This window comes from Phoenix dactylifera, unplaced genomic scaffold (assembly GCF_009389715.1).
Source record: "Phoenix dactylifera cultivar Barhee BC4 unplaced genomic scaffold, palm_55x_up_171113_PBpolish2nd_filt_p 000120F, whole genome shotgun sequence".
Classification (NCBI taxonomy): Eukaryota; Viridiplantae; Streptophyta; class Magnoliopsida; order Arecales; family Arecaceae; genus Phoenix; species Phoenix dactylifera.
Genome location: NW_024067688.1, coordinates 1,301,758 through 1,320,110, shown reverse-complemented (window position 1 = coordinate 1,320,110; position 18,353 = coordinate 1,301,758). Strand labels below are relative to the sequence as shown.

General features: G+C 40.2%; 1 non-coding gene across 1 annotated transcript; it reads left to right on the top strand.

Annotated features, from left to right (window-relative positions):
* The first annotated feature begins 11,371 nt into the window (after positions 1 to 11,371).
* LOC120104841 lies at positions 11,372 to 11,480 on the top strand. Its single transcript, XR_005507196.1, has one exon. It is a non-coding gene; the product is annotated as a small nucleolar RNA R71 (small nucleolar RNA).
* Positions 11,481 to 18,353: the final 6,873 nt, after the last annotated feature.

The following is an 18,353-nucleotide window of genomic DNA, read 5'->3' as shown; positions in this document are numbered from 1 at the left end:
TTTTTCTCATGAATTTTTTAAACTTCCTAACTATCAAACCCAAGTCCTCGTCCTCACTTTCTTCCTCACTCTCACTACTTTCTTCTTCACACATACTCGAAGTAGCCTTGAGTGCAATTGTCTTCTTCTTTGGCAAATCATCTTCATGTTGCTTCATCGTGAGCTCATGCGTCATCAATGAGCCCAAAAGTTGTTCTAGCCCCAAGGTGTTGAGGTCTTTGGCTTCTACGATCGCCGTGACCTTTGCTTCCCATGCTTTCGGCAAAGACCTGAGAATTTTACTTACAAGTTCCGGATTAGTATAAGATTTACCCAAACTCTTTAGACCATTAATTATATCGGTAAAGCGTGTAAACATGCATGTGATGGTTTCATTGGGTTCCATCTTAAACAACTCATATTTGTGAACTAGAATGTTCACTTTGGACTCTTTGACTTGATTTGTACCCTCGTGGGTAACTTCAAGCCTATCCCATATTTCCTTAGCGGAACTACATGTGGAGACTCTATTAAACTCATTTACATCTAGAGCACAAAATAATGAGTTCATGGCTCTTGAATTGAGTTGAGCCATCCTATCATCATTCTCATCCCAATCCTCCTCAGGTTTGGGAACTTGAATGCCATTAACCATGTGTGATGGTTCTTGTGGTCCCTTGACTATAACCCTCCACAAGGCATAGTCTTGTGCTTGAATGAAGATTCTCATTCTAGTCTTCTAATAGGTATAATTTGTCCCATTGAAGAGTGGAGGTCTATTGGTTGCTTGCCCCTCAGCAGGAACATTGTTAAAGGGTGTTGCCATCTAGATCTTTGGCTAAGACGGTTAGGTCTTTCAAGAAATACACAGAGCACCTGCTCTGATACCACTTGTTGCCCAGAGATGGTCACCCAAGAGGGGGGGTGAATTGGGTGTTTTAAAACTTTTGTCTAATTAAAAAATAAAACACACAAATGTATGAGCTAAAGCTAAAATAAAGCTATGAAGACAAACAATCGCAAACACAAGCTTTTATAGTGGTTCGGAGCCTCCACTGCTCCTACATCCACTCTCCAAAGCACCTTTGGGAATTTCCACTATAATCCACGATTACAGTACGGTAGTTTTGCGAGTTCACTACCCAACTCGTTGTTTTACACCGGGCTAACAACAAACCCTATAACCCCCAATTTCACTTAGGCTTGGGACGCCTTTCCCTTGTTCCAAGTCCCTTGACTGGAACAAGCACCACAATGAAAGGTTTTACAAAGGATTGAAAAGCTCTAAATAAGCAAATATGACAATGATAAACAATAGAACCCGGAAGAATCCTTTTGCCGTTGGAAGCGTGGGAAATGATGATTCTTCCGATGTGGATCGCGTAGGCTTGAGTATGAGCTTTGAATCCCGAGCGGAAGAGAGTGGTTGAGCTTGAAATCACTTGGGAAGCTTGAAAGCACTTGATTTCTTCACTTGAATGCACTCACTCCCTTGAACTTCTCTCTCTTGCTTCTCTCTTAAATGATCTAGCTTTGGGTTGGTGAAGAGTTGTTGAGAAGCACTTAAGAGGTCCCTTTTATAGCCCAAAAAGCAAATATAGCCGTTAGAGATAAAGTAAAAGAGATTTGAAATTCAAACCAAACCTGCAAAAGTTGTCAGTCGCGTCCCAGGTGCTCCGGAGACGTCTCCGCTTCAACGCGAGACGTCTCGGCTGTATAAATTTACTTTTCACTTTGTTTGGGGTCGACTCGGCACTTTACGGGGACGACTCTGGAATTGTATCGTTTGAATCCTTATTTTTCTGTTTTTCTGAGAGGGTCGTCTCTGTACTTTACGGGGACGTCTTGGCTTGTTTGCACTTTTTGCATGGGGACGACTCCGCTACCTTGGGGACGACTCCGCTGTTATAACTCCGAAAAACATGTCTTCTGGAATTCTCTGAGAGAGTCGACTCCGCTCTTTCAGGGGACGTCTCCGCTGCCTTATCACCGAAAATGACATCCTCTAGAAAACCCTGAGAGAGCCGACTCCGCTACCTCGGGGATGACTCGGGAAGTCTGCTTTTTACTTGCGGGGACGACTCCGCGTATGGTGGGGACGTCTCGCGCATATCTCTTGAAAACTGCCTTTCTGCCGCCACTGAGAGAGTCGACTCCGCTACTGAGAGAGTCCACTCCGCTATCGCGGGGATGGCTCGGCAGGTGCCGGGGACGTCTCCAGACATGCCAGTTCTTCCTGTTTGTGCCAGAGACGTCTCTGAGACAACCGGAGACGTCTCGGCTGTCCCTGAACTTTTTCTTTCATCTCAAAAATTCTTCAATAAGTCCTTAAAAAATCATGGGAACTTGCCTAGACATTTCTTAACAATATTCTTAATAAAATACATGAAATTCTCAATTAAATTGTTAAGATAAATGGAATTATACTCTAGTATTTTGTATTCATCAAAATCCATTAGGGGGTCAACACAATCAGATATAAAATAAAAATAATAATAAATTACATTCTCTTTTAGGAGGCACGCAGGCCTCTCAAAACATCAAATAAGATGCATGCAAGCATCTGAAAAATTACATGACATTGCAGATCACATTGCAGGTCTTTACAATTGATACCAAAAGGGTTTGAATCCTATGATCATCACCACATGCAACAATTATAATTTTCAAATCTGAAATCTAATTGATCATCTCATGACATGGGTTGCTGATCATGCTAAACATGATTCTAAACTTTGTAATCCCATTAACAATGCAATTAGAATCATCAATTTATCACATAAAAATCAGCATGCAAAAATCAGCAACCTTGAAAAAATCTGCATGCAGAAAAATTTCAGCATGCATAATCTTTCAATTTTCAGATCTTATATGCATGTTTATAATTAATTCTAATCTTAAACTATGAAGCCTAGGCTCTGATACCACTGTTGGGAACCTGCCCATGCCGCAGAAAATTAAAAAAATTCAGATGGCAGCGGAAGAGGCATGCACGGGATCACACGTTCATCCTATGAACGTTGTTCAAAAACCGTTCGTAGATAGATCAGATCTTCACCTTGTGCGGGTAGATGATCACCGCAAACTGATGATCGTGGTCTTGGAAGAAGGCTCGCTTGAAGCCGCACAAGCATCCGGCCTCTACGGGTATCCACACGAAGCAGAGGACCAATCCAAACGCTTCAATCTCCCCGGGGTGCTAGCTCCCTTGCAGAGATTGGTTTTGATGGCTGATCTCCTCCTTTTTGATCAACACTTGATTGTGCTTGGGAGGAGGAAGAAGAAGGATGAAGTTTGAAGATGATTCAAAGCACCTTGCACCCTTTTGCTTTCCCTTGCATTGGATGATGCAAAGGAGAAGGGAGGAGGCCGCCAAGCTTCCTTTCTTTTTCACCTTGCTTGCGGTGGTGCTTTCAAAAAAATGTTCTCCCAAGTGCAGGAGAATCGCACAAGTAGTATAACTCGGAAGTCTGAGGTCGATTCCTCAGAAAACGAAATATGGATTATTAGCGTAATTTCAGATTAATTAATTCAATAAATTCATGGGTTAAGATGATGTTTTGCAAATAGAAAATAAATCGAATTTTGGATAGATTAAGATGGTGTAGGGATCCAGAATCTTCTTCGATAAAATCAAATTCATGCGATAAATTCTATGATTCTTTTGTTTTCTTTAAGATTTATAAGCAGATAAAATTTAATTATGGAGTATGTTCTTGATAACATGAATTCTTTTTTTTAAGCATTCAACGTGCCATATAACGTCAACGATGAATCAAATAATCGAGGAAGACATGTATGAATAAGCATAAATCATAAAATAATTTTCAGCACATAAGAATCATGACATAATCAAAAGATAAATCGTATAAAGTAAAGGATTAGAATTTACATCATGAACTCGGTACACCAAAGGATTTTCCTTCACCCATCATCTAGGACTTTAGCCGATCATCTCCCTCTCTCTTTCTCACTCTTTTTGTTTTCTTTTTCTTTTCGAAAACAGGGCATCCCCTGTTTCCTTGCTTCTTTTTTTTTTTTGAAGAATAACCCGAGAGAGAGAGAGAGGAAAAACTCCTCTGTTTTTCCTTTTCTTCTCCCCAAAATGAGCCTCCTCCCTCCTCTCAGCCGACTACCTCTTATAATCAACTCTCTCCCTCCATGGATCTTGGGAATGCGCTGGAGATCAATGCATTAGAGGCAAACGGCTGGATATTGGGCATGTGAGGCTGAAGCAATGGAGCTGATCTCGGCCGGATCCAGTGCTGAGAACGGCTGTGATGGAGGAGGCGGACAGTTGGGCGGTGATCGCGGGCTCGCGGACGTTGCGACGCTTCATGGGAGGCTCGCAGGAGGATGGGCTGCACACGGACTCGATGGAGGAAGCTGGGAGATCCGTGGGTGTTGGGATGATGGTGAATCCGAAAGCTTTGAAATGGTGGAAGAGGAGCGGATGTTGATCACGGGAGAGGTGGACGCGCTGATGGTGCTGGGATGAGCGGATGAAGGGGCTGCGGGAGATCAGATCATGGAAGATTGCTGATGCGAGTCCGGAAGAAGAGCTGGGAGGCGCGTGAGGCGGATTGAGGCTGTGAATGGTTGGGAGCTGAAGCGGACGCGGTGGAGAAGGCGGACGGCTGGGAGGTGAACGCGAGATGCTAGGGGGGTCTGATGCGGGTCCACGGACGGCTGCAAGCGAGATGGAATGGATGGCTGGAGGAGATTGAAGCGCAGACGCAGGAAGATTTGCAAGCAGAAATGGAATATTGCAGCGCTTTGGATGCAGGAGAATCGCGCGCGGTTGGGGCGGACGTTGGGATTGCTGGCTCATGGATGAATCATGGACGGATGTGTGGGATGGTGGGCATGCTACCATGAACCGCACGGATCATTGGACCCTCCCGGATGATGAATCTAGCCCCTTTGGTTGTTGTTCCATTAGGCTGAACTTGGTCTGCTAATGCTCATTCTGGTGTGCAAATGGGGCTGACCCTATGCGCTCAGTTGTTAGCCAGCGGCGATGCATCTTTATAAACCCAATGCGCATTTAAACTCTGATCCGTGCCAAATAAAAATATGAAATTAATGCAGCACTTTTATCATTATTTAGTAGCAATAATATTAATTTAAGCAGCATGTAGATCGCACTTTTGTGCTTTCATCACACCCCCCAACTTGCTTATTGCTAGTCTCTAGCAATTAACGAGCGAACGATAAAATGAGGGCACAAAAGATGTGGTCTAACCTATGACTTTTATTGAAGCTAAAGATACAAAACTAAGATACGTACCCATTTTCGTAGGGCATCACGATTGCACTTAGCACATGCAACAAGCCGTTAAATCCCTAGGTTACCCTAGTGGACGAGTGTTGTCTCGTGAGGATTTGCAGTGATGTTACCCACAAACATCATTCATAAAATGATATATAATAAAATCTAAGTCAATACACGCGTGATATATATTTTTCTCAAGCATGGCAACTATCAAAGCAAGGGGAATACTAAAGTGTAGTATGCATAAACAGATGACTTTCTTAGAGCACTAATACCTCCACCACAACATGGTACCGCTTGAATTTTAGGTGCACTACTCAAGTTCACAAGTGTTTACTACAATTTATTAGAGCCCTAATCCATCAAATTTTCAGAATATCATGTTGTCTAAATTTGTCAAGAATGGTTCGCATATAAAGAAAGGAGCTATCAATCCCAACTAAAACCGTACACAGAGGTCCAATACAATGGAGTCAAACCAGCCATTACCACATGTCACTGGGTTCAGCCCGACCAACCCTATTCATGCTTATTTTTTTTTTTTTTTAACACATATGACGTTACAATAGTCCAACCCCCTTAGGCTCTAGTAAGGTCCATGTAGCGAGTTTTCGGCCAATGACTCCTGATCCAGTTGGCTCAAGGCATTAGGTGAAACACCCCTCGGGCTTAATTACTCGAACCAGACTACGCCACGAGGTCAGACTTGTCATCTTTTTTTTTTTTTTTTTTTTGCAAAAAGAGAAGGTGAACCATATAATAGTGACTGCATCGTGACTATAGGTCAACCAAGGTCGGAACATAAGGCACTTAGGTGATCTAGCCAGGGTATTCAACCTCTATCTTTATGTGAAAACCAAATCATGAACCTTATAGTACGGACAAGGATACTCGTACTTCTTTTACAGATATGGCTTAATAAAAATGCATTAAACAAATGTGAACTCCTGAGGCCTTCCTATAATCATTAAGTACATGTGCGGGGATCTAATAATAGGTCTCTGATCAGTCATAGTATGCATGTGTTCCTTGCCTTAATAGTTGCACAAACTCAATATGAAAATACATGTGCATTTGCTTAGAAAAGAATAATAGAATAAATCAAATGCAAAAACATTTTTTTTTTTTTTTTTTCAAAATATTTCCTCCCCCCAACTTAAACATTGCATTGTCCTCAATGTAATAGATACAAGAAAACTATATATGAGAACAGTAGAGAAAATAATATTGGAGAGAAGAGGAATACCTTGAGCTGTTGATATCCAGAAAATAAGACCTACAAAATAGAAAAAATAAAAAATAATCTAACTAATATACACATACCTTTGCCTTCATGCTTCAGTCATAAGAAGGCTCCCCAAGAAAAAGGAGTCCTCTTCATCTGCAAAATTCTCAAGAAAAGGTTTTAACCTGTGTCCATTTACCTTAAAAATACCATCCCGTGGATTCTCAATCTCAACCGCCCCATGTGGAAAAAAGTTTTTATAATGTAAGGACCTGTCCATCTCGATCGCAACTTACCAGGAAACAGATGTAAGCGGGAATCATATAAAAGAACTTTTTGCAAAGGTTCAAAAGATTTTTTTAAAATTGATTTATCATGTAAGATCTTCATTCGTTCTTTGCAAATTTTAGCATTGTCATAAGCATCTCTGCGAATCTCATTAAGCTCGTTCAATTGCAATTTTCTAGCTAGACCGGCATCTTGTAAATCAAAATTCAATTTTCTAATTGCCCAATACGATTTATGTTCTATTTCTACAGGCAGATGACACGCTTTTCCGTAGACTAGCCGGTAGGGAGACATGCCAAGAATGGTTTTGTATGCAGTACGATAGCCCATAATGCATCTGATAGTTTCAAGGACCAATCTTTTCGTGATGGGTTCACCGTTTTTCTAAAATACGCTTGATCTTCCCTATTGGCTAATTCTACTTGGCCACTAGTTTGCGGGTGATATGGGGTAGCAACTCTGTGGGTGACACCATACTTTTTTAATAAGGTCTCGAAAGGCTTATTACAAAAGTGTTTTCCACCGTCACTAATTATAACCTTAGGCATCCCAAATCGTGAAAAAATATTTTCTTTTAAAAACTTCAGGACAGGTTTGTGATCATTGGTCTTACAAGCGACAGCTTCTACCCATTTGGACACATATTCGACACCGACTAAAATGTACTCATATCCAAAAGATGGTGGGAATGGGCCCATAAAATCGATGCCCCAACAATCGAAAATTTCGATAATAGTAATGGGTTGAAGAGGCATCATTTGCCTACGAGTTAGACTTCCAATACGTTGACATGGATCACATGTCCTGCAGAACTCGTGGGCATCTTTGAACATAGTAGGCCAATAGAAACCACATTGCAAGACCTTTGCAACAGTTTTCTTAGAGGCAAAGTGTCCACCAAGCATCAGTGTGAGAAAGAAAGTACGCTTTGTATATCATGATCCGGTATGCATCGTCTAAAGATTTGATCATTGCAATATTTAAATAAATAGGGTTCGTCATAGTAATAATTCTTTACTTCGCGCAAGAAAATTTTTCTATCTGTCGACCCCCAATGCTCCGGCATCCGGTTGTAACAAGAAAATTTACAATATCTGCATACCATGGCACTAGAAAGTGCAAACAACTGCTCTTCAGGGAATGAGTCCTTGATGGAAAACTGTGGCACTGAATCATGAAAAACTAATCGTGATAAATGGTCAGCAACCACATTCTCTACTCTCTTTTTATCTTTGATAGTGATGTCAAATTCTTGGAGTAGAAGTATCCATCGTATTAAGCGTGGTTTGGCCTCTTTCTTATCCAACAAATATTTTAGTGCCGCATGGTCCGTGAAGATAACAATAGGAGCACCAAGGATATAAGAGCGAAATTTATCTAAGGCAAATACTACTGCAAGCAATTCCTTCTCGGTGGTGTGTAATTCATTTGAGCATCGTTTAAGGTTTTGCTTGCATAGTAAATGACATATGGCTTATTATCCTTGCGTTGTCCTAGGACAGCTCCTATCGCATAGTCGCTAGCGTCGCACATAATCTCAAAAGGTAATGACCAATCGGGTGGTCGCACGATGGGTGCAGTGCTAAGCATAGACTTCAACTTTTCGAATGCCTCCTGACAGGTTTCAGTCCAATTGAACGGTGTATCAAGGGATAGGAGGTTACATAATGGTCGAGCTATGACACTAAAGTCCTTGATGAACCTCCTATAAAATCCGGCGTGACCCAAAAATGATCTAACATCTCTAACCGTCTTGGGTGCAGGTAGCTTAGCAATTAAATCAGTCTTAGCTCTATCTACTTCCATGCCCTTCGATGAAACAATATGTCCTAAGACAATTCCCTTTGGCACCATGAAGTGGCATTTCTCCCAATTCAGTATCAAATTCTTTCCATACATCGAGCTAAGACTGCTTGTAAATGTGACAGGCAATCATCAAATGAGTCGCCAAAAACGGAGAAGTCGTCCATGAACACTTCCAAAAATTTTCGTTCATGTCTTCAAAGATGCTGAGCATGCATCTTTGGAATGTTGCAGGTGCATTACACAACCCAATGGCATTCGTCGGAAAGCAAATGTGCCAAAAGGACAAGTGAAGGTAGTCTTCTCTTGATCTTCTGGTGAAATTTCAATTTGATAATATCCCGAATAGCCATCGAGAAAACAATAGAAATCATGCCCTGCAACTCTCTCCAACACTTGGTCTAGGAAGGGTAGAGGAAAGTGATCCTTTCGTGTGACCAAATTCAGCTTTCGGTAGTCAACACACATGCGCCAACTCGTCGGGACACGAGTTGGAACTAGTTCACCTTGTTCATTTTCTACTACCGTCAAACCCGATTCTTAGGAACGACTTGAGTAGGGCTTACCCACTTGCTGTCGGAAATTGGGTAAATAATACCCACGTCAAGCAACTTGAGGACTTCTGCCTTAACCACATCTCTCATCGTAGGATTTAACCTTCGTTGCATTTGCCTTGTGGTTTTGGCATTGTCCTCCAAATATATCCGGTGCGTGCAAATTAAGGGGCTAATTCCCTTCAAGTCGGCAATAGACCACCCTAAGGCTCCTTTATGATTCTTTAGAAACCAATAATTTTCTTTCTTGGGTATGATCAAGTCCAGACGAGATGATTACAGGAAAAGTGTCTTCGGGTCCAAGAAAAGCATACTTAAGTTCCTTTGGTAAGGGTTTCAATTCGAGCTTGGGTGCTTGCTCATGGGATGGTACTATTTTCACCTCTCGAGGCGACAACTCTCAAATTCTCTACTTTTGGTCTCCACCCATTGACCATCTTGATATCCAGATTATCCACAATAGGTGTGACTGACAAATCATCATCATTGGTTCCATTAGGACACCAATCAATTAAGCTATCATTGGATGGGTCGTTAATTGCTTTAGCTAACAAATATTCTTCTGCGATGGTTTCAACCCAATCAACCTCCTTACTCTCTTCGATCATTGGGTTGTTTGCACACATTAAAAATGTTCAGTTCTAAGGTCATGTTACCAAAAGAAAGCTTCATGACGCCATTCCTACAATTAATCAATGCATTAGAAGTTGCAAGGAATGGACGTCCTAAAATGACCGGAATCTGAGACTGTGAGTTCGAAGCCGGATGTGTGTCCAATACATAAAATCGACAGAAAATAGAACTTGTCTACTTGGACTAATACATCCTCGATAATCCCCCTTGGAATTTTAACTGACCTGTCAGCTAATTGCAAAGTGACGGAGGTTGGCTTCAACTCACCTAAACCAAGTTGCTCATATACAGAATATGGCAACAAATTCACACTCGCCCCTAAATCTAACAATGCTCGCTCTATCCTAAAGTGCCTATGATGCATGAGATGGTTGGGCAACCTGGATCTTTATATTTAGGGAGAATGTTGTGCTGCAAAATAGCACTCACATTTTCAGTTAAAAATGCCTTCTTCTTAACATTTTAATCAGCGCTTAACAGTACACAAGTTCTTTAAAAATTTGGCATATGAGGGTACTTGTTTGATTGCATCAAGAAGAGGTATGTTGATCTTTACTTATTTAAAAAAGCTCAAGAATTTCAGAATTAGGTTTGAGCTTTTGCAACGGCTTTTAACCCATTGTGGAAAAGATGGAGGAAAAGGACATTCAACTTTCTCCGTAGAAGTTGGGACCTCAACTTCTTCTTTGTCCCTTTCATCGGCTTTGGGAGCATCAGAATTAGAAGTGACCTGCGGTCTCAATGGGACGGTCTGATTAATGACTTTTCCATTACGCAAAGTCATGATGCTCTTTGCATGTTCTGTATGCGAACTAGAAGGAGCCGTATTATTACTATCGTGCACTTGTGGGTTAGGTTGGGTTGAGATGGAACTTACCCTTCTCTTGGGTACTTAGGATGGTAGTCAACATTGACAATTGGTTCATTATATCTTCAAAATTTCGAGTATTTTGAGCATTGATATTAGCTTGACCTTGTAGAAAAGTTTATATAGATTGCAAGATATCCTCAATATTCGGCTTCTGAGAGGGTGGTGATGCAAAAGTAGGATGTGCAGGTGGAGGAGCTGAATGGTGTGACTGTTAAGGATGATCATTTCTCCACCTAAATTTGGATGATTCTTCCCAACCAGGGTTATAGGTATTCGAGTATAGATCGTTATAAGGCTTTTGGTAGGAGTGTCATAGCATTTGCTTGATCGTGCAAGACTTCTTTGAATGCCGGTATGGTGGGGCAATCTGTAGTGGTATGACCCGACATATCGCAGATACCACAACACTCGTTTCTAAGCTCTATAGTCTTGACAGGCTCAATCTTCCTAAGCTCAATTTTTTCTACTTTCTTTAGTGAGGGCTGCCATTTTAGCATGAAGATCATCCTCAGTTCTGAGGTTGTAAAGGCCTCCCTGTACAGAGCTAGTAGGCTTAGGTAAAGACTTATTGTTTCTATCCCCGTTATCCCAAAGTTGGGCAGTCTCAGCAAGGGAATCTAAATACTCCCATGCCTCATTAGGTTGTTTTTCTAAGAATCTACCATTGCACATGGTCTCTACAAACTGTTTCAATTGTGGAGATAATCCTTCATAAAAGAAACTAATAGTTCTCCCAAGTTTCGAACCCGTGATGAGGGCATGAGAGAAGAAGGTCTTTAAATCTTTTCCAACATTCATAAAATGTTTCATTGTCTTTTTGTTAGAAATTGCTGATATGTCTTTTCAAAAAGTTGGTCCTTTGTGCGGGGAAGAACTTTTTTAAAAATTCTCTCTGCATATCTTATCAAGTTCTTATTGATCTAGGTCGCAAGAAGTTTAGCCATGTTTTGCCCTTATCCTTTAGAGAGAAAGGAAATAATGTCAGCTTGAGGACATCCTCGATGATGTTCCGGCACTCTAAATGTAATGCTCAATTCTTCAAATCCTTTAAATGAAGATACGGACTTTCGGACTCTAACCCGTGAAACTTAGGCAGCAATTGAATTACCCCTGATTTGATGTCAAAATGTCCTACATTATCAGGAAAAATTATGCATGAAGGCTGACTAGTCCTAGCCGGTTGTAGGTATTGCCTTAGAGTCATAACATGGGGTTCTCGTTCTCGATTGTGGTGACTCCCCGCATCTTCATTTAAATCAGCCATCTCACAAGGTGTGAGATACTGCGAAGGAATTTCAGGGATGTCCTAAGGGATGATCTAAAGTTGTACGACTTAATCGACCGGTGTCGTCCCTATTCCACTTTAGCATGCAAAATATTTCCCTTTCTTTTTTTTAAAAAAATAAAAATATATAAGTACCAACTAAAGATACCCTAAAACGACACCTAAAAAAAAATCTATTCACAATCAAACATGCAACAAAACATTACACCTCAATTTCTAATGTTTTTCTTAAATTTCTAGACAGCTCCTAACTGGTTTGAAGAGGACACCTAAGCCTCCAATCCGGTCTAATGAACCGAGTTGACCAGGTAAGCTCCCAGGTAAGTGGAGGGATCACGATGCGTTCGCAAAGGTCCCACTTAAAATCCACTTGCCTCGAACAGATGAACTGTCTCCCTTATAGGGACAAAGCTTGCCTAGACATCAACTAAGCCACATAGCGAAATTGGGTGCAACTTTCGGTGGTCTTCGTCCTATTGAGCTCGAATGTCCTTAGGGGCCAACGTCTAATTGATTTTAGTTAAGGTTAGGATATTTATGCACGGGGGTGATTTTTGGGCTAAGGACGAGTGATGAAATTCCGACCTTAACTTTTTAAATGGGTTCACCCTTAGAATATTTTATGCTGATGCCTTATACTATAATGCAACAATCAAGAGATTTTTTTTTTAATATGCAGCAAGGTTTCGTATTCATCTAATGGTCTTAAAGCAAAGGATTAGAATTTACATCAAGAACTCGGTACACAAAAGGATTTTCCTTCGCCCATCACTTAGGACTTTAGCCGATCATCTCCCTCTCTCTTTCTCACTCTTTTATTTTCTTTTTCTTTTCGGAAACAGGGCATCCCCTGTTTCCTTGTTTCTTTTTTTTGAAGAACAACCCGAGAGAGAGAGAGAGGAAAAACTCCTCTATTTTTCCCTTTCTTCTCCCCAAAATGAGCCCTCCTCCCTCCTCTCAGCCGACTACCTCTTATAATCAACTCTCTCCCTCCATGGATCTTAGGAATGCGCTGGAGATCAATGCATTAGAGGCAAATGGCTGGATATTGGGCACGTGAGGCTGAAGCAATGGCCGCGAGCCCGCGATCACCGCCCAGCCGTCCGCCTCCTCCATCGCAGCCGTTCTCAGCGCTGGATCCGGCAAAGATTTAATAGTAGTAAAGATTTAATTTTTTTAAAAAAGAAAAATACTAACTATTAAGGTAAAAATTAAATCTAAAATTATACTAATAACTCAGCCATTTCCTAGCAACAGCGCCAAAAACTTGGTGCTTTCAAAAAAATGTTCTCCCAAGTGCAAAGAATCGCACAAGTAGTATAACTCGGGATCCGAAGGTCGATTCCCTCAGAAAACGAAATATGGATTATTAGCATAATTTCAGATTAATTAATTCAATAAATTCGTGGATTAAGATGATGTTTGCAGATAGAAAATAAATCGAATTTTGGATAGATTAAGATGGTGTAGGGATCCAGAATCTTCTTCGATAATATCAAATTCATGCGATAAATTCTATGATTCTTTTGTTTTCTTTAAGATTTATAAGCAGATAAAATTAATTATGGAGTATGTTCTTGATAACATGAATTCTTTTTTTTAAGCATTCAACGTGCCATATAACTTCAACGATGAATCAAATAATCGAGGAAGACATGTATCAATAAGCATAAATCATAAAATAATTTTTCAACACATAAGAATCATGACATAATCAAAAGATAAATCGTATAAAGCAAAGGATTAGAATTTACATCATGAACTCGGTACACCAAAGGATTTTACTTCGCCCATCACCTAGGACTTTAGCCGATCATCTCCCTCTCTCTTTCTCACACTTTTTGTTTTCTTTTTCTTTTCGAAAACAGGGCATCCCCTATTTCCTTGTTTCTTTTTTTTTTTTTGAAGAACAACCCGAGAGAGAGAGAGAAAAAACTCCTCTATTTTTCCTTTTCTTCTCCCAAAAATGAGCCTCCTCCTCCTCTCAGCCGACTACCTCTTATAATCAACTCTCTCCCTCCATGGATCTTGGGAATGCGCTGGAGATCAATGCATTACAGGCAAACGGCTGGATATTGGGCGCGTGAGGCTGAAGCACGCCGCGAGCCCGCGATCACCGCCCAGCCGTCCGCCTCCTCCATTGCAGCCGTTCTCAGCGTTGGATCCGGCAAAGATTTAATAGTAGTAAAGATTTATTTTTTTTAATAGAAAAATACTAACTACAAAGGTAAAAATTAAATCTAAAATTATACTAATAACTCAGCCGTTCTCCGGCAACGGCGCCAAAAACTTGGTGCTTTCAAAAAAATGTTCTCCCAAGTGCAGGAGAATCGCACAAGTAGTATAACTCGGGAGTCCGAGGTCGATTCTCAGGAAATAAAATATGGATTATTAGCGTAATTTCAGATTAATTAATTCAATAAATTCGTGGGTTAAGATGATGTTTTGCAGATAGAAAATAAATCAAATTTTGGATAGATTAAGATGGTGTAGGGATCCGGAATCTTCTTCGATAATATCAAATTCATGCGATAAATTCTATGATTCTTTTGTTTTCTTTAAGATTTATAAGCAGATAAAATTTATTATGGAGTATGTTCTTGATAACATGAATTCTTTTTTTAAGCATTCAACGTGCCATATAATGTCTACGATGAATCAAATAATCGAGGAAGACATGTATCAATAAGCATAAATCATAAAATAATTTTCAACACATAAGAATCATGACATAATCAAAAGATAAATCGTATAAAGCAAAGGATTAGAATTTACATCATGAACTCGGTACACCAAAGGATTTTCCTTCGCCCATCACCAAGGACTTTAGCCGATCATCTCCCTCTCTCTTTCTCACTCTTTTTGTTTTCTTTTTCTTTTCGGAAACAGGGCATCCCTGTTTCCTTGTTTCTTTTTTTTTTGAAGAACAACCCGAGAGAGAGAGAGAGAGGAAAAACTCCTCTATTTTTCCTTTTCTTCTCCCAAAATGAGCCTCCTCCCTCCTCTCAGCCGACTACCTCTTATAATCAACTCTCTCCCTCCATGGATCTTGGGAATGCGCTGGAGATCAATGCATTAGTGGCAAACGGCTGGATATTGGGCACGTGAGGCTGAAGCACGCCGCGAGCCCGCGATCACCGCCCAGCCGTCCGCCTCCTCCATCGCAGCCGTTCTCAGCGCTGGATCCGGCAAAGATTTATAGTAGTAAAGATTTAATTTTTTTTTAAAAGAAAAATTCTAACTACTAAGGTAAAATTAAATCTAAAATTATGCTAATAACTCAGCCGTTCTCCAGCAACGGCGCCAAAAACTTGGTGCTTTCAAAAAAATGTTCTCCCAAGTGCAGGAGAATCGCACAAGTAGTATAACTCGGGAGTCCGAGGTCGATTCCTCAGGAAACAAAATATGGATTATTAGCATAATTTCAGATTAATTAATTCAATAATTTTGTGGGTTAAGATGATGTTTTGCAGGTAGAAAATAAATCGAATTTTGGATAGGTTAAGATGGTGTAGGGATCCAGAATCTTCTTCGATAATATCAAATTCATGCGATAAATTCTATGATTCTTTTGTTTTCTTTATGATTTATAAGCAGATAAAATTTAATTATGGAGTATGTTCTTCATAACATGAATTCTTTTTTTTTAAGCATTGAACGTGCCATATAACGTCAACGATGAATCAAATAATCGAGGAAGACATGTATCAATAAGCATAATCATAAAATAATTTTCAACACATAAGAATCATGACATAATCAAAAGATAAATCGTATAAAGCAAAGGATTAGAATTTACATCATGAACTCGGTACACCAAAGGATTTTCCTTCACCCATCACCTAGAACTTTAGCCGATCATCTCCCTCTCTCTTTCTCACTCTTTTTGTTTTCTTTTTCTTTTCGGAAATAGGGCATCCCCTGTTTCCTTGTTTCTTTTTTCTTTTTGAAGAACAACCCGAAAGAGAGAGAGGAAAAACTCCTCTGTTTTTCCTTTTTTTCTCTCCAAAATGAGCCTCCTCCCTCCTCTCAGCCGACTACCTCTTATAATCAACTCTCTCCCTCCATGGATCTTGGGAATGCGCTGGAGATCAATGCATTAGAGGCAAACGGCTGGATATTGGGCACGTGAGGCTGAAGCAATGGCCGCGAGCCCGCGATCACCGCCCAGCCATCTGCCTCCTCCATCATAGCCGTTCTCAGCGCTGGATCTGGCAAAGATTTAATAGTAGTAAAGATTTAATTTTTTTAAAAAGAAAAATACTAACTACTAAGGTAAAAATTAAATCTAAAATTACACTAATAACTCAGCCGTTCCTCGGCAACGGCACCAAAAACTTGGTGCTTTCAAAAAAATGTTCTCCCAAGTGCAGGAGAATTGCACAAGTAGTATAACTCGGAAGTCCGAGGTCGATTCCTCAGAAAATGAAATATGGATTATTAGCGTAATTTCACATTAATTAATTCAATAAATTCGTGGGTTAAGATGATGTTTTTGTAGATAGAAAATAAATCGAATTTTGGATAGATTAAGATGGTGTAGGGATCCAGAATCTTCTTCAATAATATCAAATTCATGCGATAAATTCTTTGATTCTTTTGTTTTCTTTAAGATTTATAAGCAGATAAAATTTAAGTATGGAGTATGTTCTTGATAACATGAATTCTTTTTTTTAAGCATTCAACGTGCCATATAACATCAACGATGAATCAAATAATCGAGGAAGACATGTATCAATAAGCATAAATCATAAAATAATTTTCAACACATAAGAATCATGACATAATCAAAAGATAAATCATATAAAGCAAAGGATTAGAATTTACATCATGAAATCGGTGCACCAAAGGATTTTCCTTCACCCATCACCTAGGACTTTAGCCGATCATCTCTCTCTCTCTTTCTCACTCTTTTTGTTTTCTTTTTCTTTTCGGAAACAGGGCATCCCCTGTTTTCTTGTTTCTTTTTTTTTTTGAAGAACAACCCGAGAGAGAAAGAGGAAAAACTCCTCTATTTTTCCTTTTCTTCTCCCCAAAATGAGTCTCCTCCCTCCTCTCAGCCGACTACCTCTTATAATTAACTCTCTCCCTCCATGGATCTTGGGAATGCGCTAGAGATCAATTCATTAGAGGCAAACGGCTGGATATTGGGCACGTGAGGCTGAAGCAATGGCCGCGAGCCCGCGATCACCGCCCAGCCGTCCGCCTCCTCCATCGCAGCCGTTCTCAGTGCTGGATCCGGCAAAGATTTAATAGTAGTAATGATTTAATTTTTTTTAAAAGAAAAATACTAACTACTAAGGTAAAAATTAAATCTAAAATTATGCTAATAACTCAGCCGTTCTCCGGCAACGGTGCCAAAAACTTGGTGCTTTCAAAAAAATGTTCTCCCAAGTGCAGGAGAATCGCACAAGTAGTATAACTCGAAAGTCCGAGGTCGATTCCTCAGGAAACGAAATATAGATTATTAGCATAATTTTAGATTAATTAATTCAATAAATTCGTGGGTTAAGATGATGTTTTGCAGATAGAAAATAAATCAAATTTTGGATAGATTAAGATGGTGTAGGGATCCAGAATCTCCTTCGATAATATCAAATTCATGCGATAAATTCTATGATTCTTTTGTTTTCTTTAAGATTTATAAGCAGATAAAATTTAATTATGGAGTATGTTCTTGATAATATGAATTCTTTTTTTTAAGCATTCAACGTGCCATATAACGTCAACGATGAATCAAATAATCGAGGAAGACATGTATCAATAAGCATAAATTATAAAATAATTTTCAACACATAAGAATCATGACATAATCAAAAGATAAATCGTATAAAGCAAAAGATTAGAATTTACATCATGAACTCGGTACACCAAAGGATTTTCCTTCACCCATCACCTAGGACTTTAGCCGATCATCTCCCTCTCTCTTTCTCACTCTTTTTGTTTTCTTTTTCTTTTCGGAAACGGGGCATCCCCTGTTTCCTTGTTTCTTTTTTCTTTTGAAGAATAACCTGAGAGAGAGAGAGGAAAAACTCCTCTGTTTTTCCTTTTCTTCTCCCCAAAATGAGCCTCCTCCCTCCTCTCAGCCGACTACCTCTTATAATCAACTCTCTCCCTCCATGGATCTTGGGAATGCGCTGGAGATCAATGCATTAGAGGCAAACGGCTTGATATTGGGCACGTGAGGCTGAAGCAATGGAGCTGATCTCGGCCGGATCCAGCACTGAGAAGGGCTGCGATGGAGGAGGTGGACGGCTGGGCGGTGATTGCGGGCTCGTGGACATTGCGACGCTTCACGGGAGGCTCGCAGGAGGATGGGCTGCACATGGACTCGATGGAGGAAGCTGGGAGATCCGTGGGTGTTGGGATGATGGCGAATCCGGAAGCTTTGAAATGGTGGAAGAGGAGCGGATGTTGATCACGGGAGAGGCGGACGCGCT